The sequence below is a fragment of the Otolemur garnettii genome, unplaced genomic scaffold, assembly GCF_000181295.1.
Source record: "Otolemur garnettii isolate 467f Iridium unplaced genomic scaffold, OtoGar3 scaffold00013, whole genome shotgun sequence".
Taxonomy (NCBI): domain Eukaryota; kingdom Metazoa; phylum Chordata; class Mammalia; order Primates; family Galagidae; genus Otolemur; species Otolemur garnettii.
In genome coordinates this window covers 9,940,731-9,951,338 of record NW_003852408.1, presented here as the reverse complement: position 1 = coordinate 9,951,338, position 10,608 = coordinate 9,940,731, and the positions used below count along the sequence as shown (strand labels likewise).

General features: G+C 40.6%; 1 pseudogene; it reads right to left on the bottom strand.

The window, feature by feature from the left end:
• Positions 1–2,471: 2,471 nt before the first annotated feature.
• Positions 2,472–10,389, bottom strand: LOC111723590 (annotated as a pseudogene).
• Between the last annotated feature and the right edge of the window lie 219 nt (positions 10,390–10,608).

Genomic DNA, 10,608 nt, shown 5'->3' with positions numbered 1-10,608 from the left:
CTCAGCTCTTACCCTTCCTTTTAATTTTAAAATATTTAATTGTCAAATAAAGACTGAATATATTCAAAATGTACAATGTGCTGATCCGATATTCATATACATTCCATAATGATCACCAAAATCAAGTTAACACATTCATTACTACCCAGGTTGTACATTAGCTCCCCAGAACTTGTTCATCTTTTAAGTGAAAGTTCATACCCTTTGACCAACCTGTCCCCATTTCTCCCATTCCCCAACCCCTAAGTACTACTGTTCTAGTCTCTGCTTCTATGAATTCAACTGTTTCGGATTCCACATATGAGTAAGGGATGCAACATTCATCTTTCTGTGTCTAGCTTATTTCACTTAACACAATGTCCTTCAGGTTCTTCTGTGTTGTCAAAAACATGGCAGCATTTCCTTCTTTCCAAGGCTGAGTAATACTACTCCATTTTGTATTAAACCACAAGGTCTTTATCTATTCATCCTTTGATAGACATCTTGTTTCTGTATCTTAGCTTTGATGTAATGCTACATTGAACATAATAGCGCCGTTATCTCTTTGATTTACTGATTTCTTTTCCTTTGGACATATACTCAGAAGTGGAATTGTTGGAGCATATGGTCGTTTTCTTTTTGATTTTTTTTTTTTTTTTTTTGAGTAACTTCCTTACAGTTTTCTGGTAATTGGTAATGGCCGTACCAACTTATATTCCCACCAACCATGCACAAACCCTTCCTTTTCTCCGCACCCTACTGAAGTGAGGTACCTCTTGTTTTTTTTTTTGTGATGTCCATCTTAATGGGTGTGAGAGGACATCTTATCATCTTATGGTATTTCCAAGTTGTTAGGGATATAAAGCACCTTTCACATATGCTTTGGCCATTTGTATGTCTTTTAGGAAAGATGTTTACATTTAGGGCCTTCACCCACTTTTCAATCAGGTGTTTTTTTGTTTGCTTTAATTATTTGCTATTGAGTTGTGTGAGTTTCTTATATATTTTGGATATTGACTTCTTACTGGTATATACATATATATGGTTTGCAAACATATATTTGTTCCCATTCCATATGTTACGTCTTTATTTTGTTGATTCCTTTCTTTGTTGTGCTTTCTACTTTGATGTAGTCCACTTGTTTATTTTTGTTTTTGTTGGTTGTGCTTTTGGTCCCATATCCAAAAAAAATCATTGCTAAGACCAGTATCAAGGTGCTTTCCCCCTATGTTTTCTATTAATAATTTTATGGTTTCAGATATTATATTTAAATCTTTCATTCTTTGAATATGGCATAAGAGAAGGATCCAATTTCATTATTTTTCATGTGATTATCCAGTTTTCCCAAAGTCATATATTGAAGAGAATTCCTTTCCCAATTGTGTATTTATGGTACCTTTTGTCAAAGATTAGCTGATGGACTATATATACATGGATTTATTTAATGGCTCTCCATTTTATTCCATTGGTCTCTTCTTATGACAGTATCATACTGTTTTGATTATTATAGCTTTGTAACATAGTTTGAAATCAAGATGTATAATGCCTCCAGCTTTGTTCTTCTTTCTCAAAATTGTTTGGGTTATTCAGGGTCTTTTGGTGGCTCTCTATAAATTTTAGAATTGTTTTTCTGTTTCTGTAAAAAATGTCATTGGAATTTCGATAGGAATTTAGCTGAAAGCTCTTGTCCTTCTTATGAAGCCAGGCAGAAAGAAGTACTCCTAGAACTCTATGTACCAGGGATGATAATTATTAGGGACTTTATGAAGCAGAGTACGGAGGAAGGTTGATTTTCATTAAGCAACGGGAGTCGGAGAGAGAAGAAAATCAGAGCCTTCATTTCTTTTAAAGAAAAATTATCTAAAAGAAACACTTAAAACTAAAACTAAATTTCAGAACCATGTTGACAACTGATTCAACAAATTGCTGCAAATAGTTCCTGTGTACAAACCAAAGAAGTTAAAGGAAAACACATAGGTAAAATAATAGCATTGGAGTTTATTTTAATGTGTATGGTTTAAGGCCCTTGAGCTTTGTTTTAATAAGAATCAGGTCCATGGCTGCTGCTTCTGCTAATGCCGTAATTTTATAGTGAACTCACATTTGCTGGTTACCTGCTGTATACAAAATACTGGGGAGACACACGTCAGAGATGGTTTCCACATTTCCTCAGTGATGAGACTGTGATCAGTCCACTAATGGATGTTTTCTCATCTAGTTAAAAATTAAGAACTTGGTACATTGAGTACTAAGTTTACTGAAACAGCCCCCAATACTGACATAGCACTTTAACTTAGCAATTTCCAGCTTAGTTAAGGGTTAGCTTTGTCTATTACCTGAAACATGCTTTAAACTTGGTTTTATTAATTTGAGTTAATGGAATGACTCACATAGCTGGTCATCTTAATGGTCTGATAAGGAGGAATTTTTCCTATTTTTTTTTTAGTTTTTAGGTTTTATTTGAACACAAATAGAATGTGCACATGAGCTGTCTATTCAGTTTCTTCTCTGCACAGACTGGCATTGGCATTGGTGACTCTGATGGCCAGCTGGGCTGCTCTTTCCACAATGGCTTTGTGGTTCTTGGAGGAAACGTCGTGAGCCATCTCTGCACAGTAAGATTTGTTGCACTTCAACAGCACTTCCAGCTCCTTGACATTGTAGACGAGGAACTTCTGGAAACCACTGGGCAGCATATGCTTTGCTTTTGTGCTCCCATAACCAATGTTGGGCATCAAGATCTAGCCCTTGAATCTTCTCCGTACCCTGTTGTCAGTACCTCTGGGTTTCCGCCAGGTACGCTTAATTTTGACATATCAGTCTGACTGTTGCTGGATAAACTTCTTGGTCCTCTTTTTGATGATTTTTCAGCTTAACAAGGGGTCTGGGCTCGGCGCCTGTGGCTCAACCGGCTAAGGCGCCAGCCACGTACACCTAGGGTGGCGGGTTTGAATCCCCAGCCTGGACCCGCCAAACAACAATGACGGCTGCAACCAAAAAATAGCCGGGCGTTGTGGCGGGCGCCTGTGGTCCCAGCTACTTGGGAGGCGGAGGCAGGAGACTCACTTGAGCCCAGGAGTTGGAGGTTGCTGTGAGCTGTAATGCCACAGCACTCTACCCAGGGGGACAGCTTGAGGCTCTGTCTCAAAAAAAAAAAAAAAAACAAGGGGTCTGAGGGTGGCCATGCTGCCGAATAGATGGTGCCACCTCCACAGGTAGTGCCAAAGAAGAAAGCCTTTCCTATTTTATAGTTGAGGAAAGTGAGATTCAAATAGGTAGAATTTGAACCTAGATCAGTTGTCTTCCAAAGCTTTTGCTATGGTTTGAGTGTTTGTGTCTCCAGCCCAAATTCACATGTTGAAACCTACTTCCCAGGGTGACAGTATTAAATAGTGGGGAGATTTGAGCATGGAAAAACTTAAGCATGGAACCTCCATGAATGGAACTAGTGCCCTTATAAAAGAGGCTCCAGAAAGCTACCTTGTCTTTTCACTATGTGAAGGCATAGCTAGCTAGAAGGTGCCATGCCTGAAAGCAGGTCCTAACTAGGGGTTGATTCTGCTGGTGCCTTGATCTTGGACTTCCCAGTCTCCAGACCTGTGAGAAGTAAATTTCTGTTGTTTTTAGTGAGCCGGTTTATGAAGTTTTGTTGCAGCAGCCTGGATGGCCGGAGAGCCTTTTCTCATCTCAGCTCACTACATGCCATCTTTAACAAAGAAACAAATGTGCAAACATGTTTTCCTAGGTAGGACAATACCGTTTATTTGCTTAAAGAAATATTTAATGAGCTTCATGCCCCTCCCCTCCAACCTGTCCTGTTTCTCCCACAGCGACCAGTTCTGCTAAAAGCAAACAGGATGCTCTGAGGCTCTGCGGTCCAAGATAGCAAATGGGAACCTGTATGGCCCATTGAGTCCTTGAAGTGTATCTAGCTCAAATTCAGATGTGCTATAAAATACTCACAGGATTCTGAAGACTTGTTAAGAAAAGGAGAATGTATTGGTCATAGGAAGCACTTAATAAAGAAAGAAAAGATGAATGTAAAATACAGGGTGTCCATAAAGTTTGTGTGCAATTTAAGATCTCACACACAAAGTTGATGGACACCCTATAATATGTAAAACATCTCACTCATAACGTTTTTATATCAATTGTGTGTTGAAATGACAATCACATGGCTCTAGAGGTTAAGGAAATGAATTCAAATCCATTTCGTGTGTTTCATTTTACTTTAATAGGACTACTGTAAAATTTGCAGTAACCCAGGTGGTTCTCATTCTATTCTAAAAGATACCTCTGCTCTCAGGCACAGGCTATACTTAGAGCTTCTCCTTTGTTGCTTTCTTCATAGATTAAGTTGCTATTATTGGAAGTTTAGGGAGGATTTGTGGGAAGGAGGGCTGACAGCTTCTCGGCAGGCCTGGTGTTAGACAAGACCCTAATGCCAAGGACTTAACTAGGCTAATCTGCTTGAGCTGGAATTTAGTGTCCTTGGTCATTAATGGAGTTAAGCCCCTTGGTGAGCTTTGGCCTTTGAAAATACTCCCTGGCTTTTTGGATTATATCTTAAGGAATTTAAGAGAGGACAGAGAATGTAACTGTTAAAGAATAAAATCAAATATATTCGCACTCTGTTTTGCAAATGATGGTCCAAGTCTGATGCTTCTGAATTCGTCTTGAGTTTACCTGGATAGCAGGCTGAGGACCGTTTCGTTGTTTGTCTTCATTTATAAAGGAAATGCCTATGCGTGTCGCCCAAGCTTTTTAGACTGCAGTTGAAAGGGACGGAAAGTACATAAAGAGGCTTTGGAGAGGCTGAGAGACAGAAAGAAACCCTGCAGGGAGTATCAGGTTCCCTGCTCCAGCCCGGAGAAAGACTGCTGCCCCAAGATGGGATTTCAGCCCTGTCGTTAAATAAGCAAACAATCTAGCCATGCCATAGAATAATAATAATATGAAAGAGGATAGATAAACCCAGGTCAACTCCCCACACTCCGCAGGGGCAGTACAGAGGCCTGGGACATCTGAGCTGGTTGAGGTCACGAAACTTCCCCGCATGGGCAGCCCTATATCTGCAGGTGGTGGGTGGGATGGAACTTCACAGATAATCCAGCTGAACGCTCTCAAACTGCTGCGTACATTAGAATCACCTAGAGACTGTTAAAACATCCCCAGACCCAAAGTTACCCCCAGGCCAATGGAGTTATCAGCATTTGGAAAGTTTCCCAAGTGATTCCCATAGGCAGCCTCGCCTGAGAGCCATTGATCTAGGTCACCCCCTTGTTGTTGCAGGCGCTAGGAACCGGAGAAGAGCAGGGAACTTTGCTCAAGTTCTCAGAGCTGGCAAGTTACTCCGCTGGGACAAGGCCCTTTAATCTGGCTCTCGGTTTTGCACTTTCCTTTTCTTGCATTTCCACTATTCATAATTGACATCACTTTGTCGTCCTGGGAAATGTCCTTCCTCCAGATCTTTGCAAGGCCACCTCCTTCTTTGGATCTCAGCTTCCACGCAGCATTTCTTGAGAGAGGCCACCCTGCGCACTCGCCCCAATCTCATTTCATCAGCACATTAATGTTTTTCTTCTGGGCTCTTCTCACCATCCAACATCAATTCATGTTTGTTTGCCTTCCGCACTAGACCGCATCTTGTCTGCCAGGGTTAGAGCTCTCCTGCCAGCTCCTGCAACTGTCCCTGACCCTTTGTAGGGGGTCAGTAAACATTTAGGGACTAAAGGAAGGTTTAATGGCTGTTTAGCAGTGAAATCCTCCTGGACAATGTCTTCTAAGGGTATCATTTCAAAGGAAATAGACTTCCAATTATGTAAAGTTGGAGAAAACATTCTTTGAGAAATATATTTTCCAGCTCAACTCTTTCAAATAACATCTGCTCCATCATGTGAGGCTCATCTGGATGGACAATTTGAATTTACATCAGCTGTAAGACAGATTCCTAGGCTATTTAAAGGGACAACATTTTATCATGATCCAGAAACGGACTTTGATTAGATAATGGAGTGTGATTAAAATAAGAAAGTGTCACATGACCCAAAGGGCTCACTTGCTGCCAATGAAGATCAAATTAGAATTGCTCTGGAAGGATTAATGATGTGGTGTTAATTTGCTTTCCAGGTAAATAATATTATATACATAAATTAAACAAGGATGCAGTCTATAAGATTATGGCCCCATATTCATGAATTTATAAAATGGCATAATGTGAGTCTGTAAAATACTTAGAGGTCATCGGTCATGGCCAATTGTCAAAAGCATTAATGAAACCGCAACAAACATGACCCCTGTTCTATTCAAAGAAGCACTTAAATGTTAGCACTTACTACACGTGGGGTTTAGAGCCTGGTTACTCCAATCTGCTTTCCTAGATGAGCAGCAAGGTCACTTGAAGGTCCATACCCCAGGATTTACTGAGTCAGAACCTAAACAGGATTCACAGGGAATTTACCTGAGTGGGCATTTGAGAAGAATTGGTCGGGACTTAGACTCTATAAACCAGTGGGTCCCAGTTGAGGGTGTAGGAGTGATTTTGCCTTCAAGTAACATCTGACGGATGACTGGAGACATTTGATTGTCACAACTGGGGATGGGGCAGAGGGGGGATGTTACCCGTGTCTAGTAGGTAGAGGCTGGGATGCTTTTCAATATCCTGCACTACACAGGACAACCCCCCCCCCAATAAAAAGCCATAAAAGAATTATCCAGCAAATAATGTCAGTGGTATTGAGAATGAGAAATGTGCTCAAGACCAGCAGGCTCGATCCCTCAACATAGTACCATTATGATCAATAATAAAGGAAATGAAAGGCCATTTACAATGAACCACAGTATCCACATAACTGAATCTTGACAATTAAAATGATTTGAAAATCAATAACAACTTACTAGCCATGTGTATAACTGATTAGTGGCTTTAAAAAGTCATATTATGCTCATGAGAAACTAAGGGTGTAATGGTAAAGATGTATTTTCAAATAAATTAAACTCACTGTCATCAACCTGGCCGTACTCCTCTCCTGTAATCCCCTGTGCACCTTGTTCTAGTCACAACACCACTTCCTGCTGCTTCCAAATATCCCACCTGTCTGTGAGCTCTGTTTCCTCTGCCAGAAATGCTGTCCTCTTGCTTGGCACGTCCTACCTCTTTGAGCCCCCCAATGTTACAGGCTGCTGCCCTTCTCAGAGCCTCCCCGCCCACTGTCAGCCCTCTTCTTCCAGGCTCTAGTCAATCCCACTTCTGCACACTTGTTCTGGGGCATCTGTGTCTGGTGTGTCTGTCTATCTTTAGCTCAGGAGGCTTCCCTGGGAGAATTATTAGGCCCTGAGTCCCACCCGTGAGAGTCTCAGTTCACCCAGCTGGGCAAGGCCCGGGCGTTGATGTTTCCATGCTCCCCAGCCAGGGTTAAGAACCTCTGGCCTCACACAGAGGCCAGTCTCCCTCACTCAGGGGACTGTGAGGCCGCCCTAACCACAGCCTCTTTGCCAGAGTCATTGTTTATTCCTTTCAACCCTACATCTTCACTTCCTGGCCATATTCCCGAATACTCTACACACTTAACAAAACAAACCAATCAAACAAAAAAAACCATCATAAACTAACCACCCAAAATTGCTATCTTTCTTTCTTATTAAAAGACTTGAGTCTATTTGTTCCAATTTTGGAAAAGATGGAGAATAATGAAGATGAAATTGATTCACCTCTAATGCCAGAGCCAAGAAGTAATAACTGGCAGTATTTTGGTTCTTCCTCTCAGTACAGGCAGTCCTTGAGTTACAAACATCCAAATGACGTACAACTCAAAGTTACAAATGGAGGCTATTACAGGTAATAGGTAAATGTGTCTGTTCCAGCTGACAAATTCAACTCAAGAACAGACATGTAGAACCCATCTCATTCATCACCTAGGGACTGGCTGTACTGTCCTGGGCATTCCTGCATAAAGTCATATCCTTCTTGCACAAGTGTCTCTGTTCATCAAGTGCTGCTCCTAGAACCGCCCCACCTCCTCCCCCTTAGCAAGCTGCTGTAAATGCTCCATGCCCATCACAGATGAGCACATCTCTTTTATATTTTCCTGACCAATCTCAGGCAGATGGACTGTGTCTTCCCCCATATCTGCATCCCTATAGGACCATACACACACATCTCTGTTACAGGGCTTATTATGCGTAGTGGGTCCCTTTCCCGTGGGAGGCTGAGATCTCTGAGTGTGGGGAGTCACGACTTTTTCTTATGCACACTTTTTTCGTTTGTAGTTTAATCTCTAATAAATAACATGGGGAGTGGATAGAAGACAGATTTAGCAAATATTTATTGAATCGTTGAATTTTCTTCCATAATTGAATTCAAGAACAAGACATGCTCCTGGGGTAAACCACTCTGGGGGGTAGCATTTCAGCAATTGCTCATGGCCTATTTTTTTTTTAATTTGGCTTTAATCTTTTTTATGCTTAACATTATTCACCGCTCTTTGCTCCTGGGTGACTAAACAATTCTATTTTATTGAAATCAAAATGACAGGGAGTAATCACAGTGAGTTTTTCTCTTTTATTCATATATTTTTAGAATTAGGCTAAGGGAGGAGGGTGGTTGGAGTTAAGGTGGCACAAAGTAGCAATTTTGTCCTTTAACATCAAAGAGAATATACATCTTGGACCTTGCCAAGCCCAAAGGTGACTGCAGGGCCAGTGTAGTTTTAGTAAGTACACTTGGCTTTACTTGGACTATGCTTTTGTCTTAAAGATACTCTATCATTCGCTGGAGGAACATGGCAGAGGAATAATAGGGGGACATCAAACGCTAATTTTCATGGTACTTTGGTCAAACTGTTACACTACTTACCTTTTCCTATTTGTTATCTGAGGCATAGGTATCTTGTATAGCAATAGCAAAACTCAGTAAATTCTACATTCAAAATATTTACTCTTTGAAATAAAATATTTAATCTGCCCAAGTTATAAATATTCTTGTATTTTAAAGAAACAACTGTTAAAATACCACAGAGGGAAAACAGGTAATTCAGAGTTTTGGAAGAGAAAAAAAAAGGTTGAATTCTGAGCGAGGCATTGTCTTTACATAAACTCATTATTGTTATTGACAAGCAGGATAGCAAGGCTGCCCCTAAATCCTTCCTGCCAGCTTCTCTTCCATCTTATTACTATACAAACTCTCTGCAGTCATTGTGTTAGAACTGCTTTCAACTGTGTGCTGACAATTTCTTGGCTCATAGAGAGCTGGGATTAAAAAAACAATGAGCTGTTTCAATTGTATTTTAACAAAAAATGGAACACTGCTGTTTGCTTCTCCCTCCACGCCAAACTTCAAGGGACACCAAGAGGCTGATATTTGCACATGGGCTGAAGTTGACTTAGTTGTTCCTTTGAGCTCAGTCTTTGGATTCTATGCTTGGAGATGGCTGCTCCTGGGCCAAGGTTAGTTCTAGAACTTTTTAGGAACATAATTCTGCAGTCATACAGATCCTTTATGACTGTGAGTAAGTTATTTTACCTTCCTGAATGTCAGGGGTTTTTTTTGTTAAAATAGGGCATAATGATATGAGCCCATGCCAAGGGTGTCTGGGGGTTAAATGATTATATAACAGCATTTATCACAATGTCAGCACAGCCTGTCATCTCAGTAAGCAGTGACAATTAGGATAGTTCCACGTCATCTCCATCACAATACATTTCTATATGTCCTCAGTATCCTGAGTCAGATCTGAATCTTTTCAAAATTCACTGGGTTTCCTCGAAGAGTCAAGAGCTTGCCCATAGGTAGACTTGGTTGACTCTTTTCTCACATCTTAGAGTTCTAAAGAAATTCAGAAAGAGAAAGAAAGCAAAAGACTAAAGGTATCTTTTCATAAGACCTCTGGAACTAAGTAATGGGATTTCATTCTCTTTAACAGTAGCCTTTTTTAATAATCTGGATTAATTAGGATAACTTTTCTTAGATCTCTAACTTTAAAGACCCCTAATAAATATTGTATTGTGTTTTTCTATTGAGTATGATTGACTGAAGTTTTTGTTTTTGCTTTTTTTGGAGACAGAGTCTCACTCTGTTGCCACAGGCTAGAGTGCCGCGGCCTCAGCCTAGCTCACAGCAACCTCAAACTCCTGGGTTCAAGTGTTATTTCATCTGTTTCTGGCTCTCATTTCTCTAAGCAGAGGGCTCATGTCAGGCCAGGAGGCTGAGAGAGAAGCAAATTCAGACATTAGGCCTTTTCCCATTATAGTTGTCATCCCTCTTTGGGGGGGCTCAGTTCTTCATCTCCCAGGAACGGCCTTCACAGCAAACACACATATCTGTCCCTATATGAACAAAGACGCCACTCCCTCACTTCCCACTGTGCACTGGGGCCTGACCCTATTTAACACCAGGGCGATCTGATGAAGCATGTCGATAGCCTCTCAGAAAAATATTTTACTGCATAGAATAAAATACGACCACAAGAGAGGCCCACCATAGTAACACACAATTATTAACATATTTTAAAAAGCATATTGGTGGTAAAAGAATCTACATGCCTTTTACTAACAAGACCATACAGTGGATCTAATACCTCCTATAATTTCAAAGTAATGGGGGTAAATGATATTTAGTGGCAATTGTAAAAA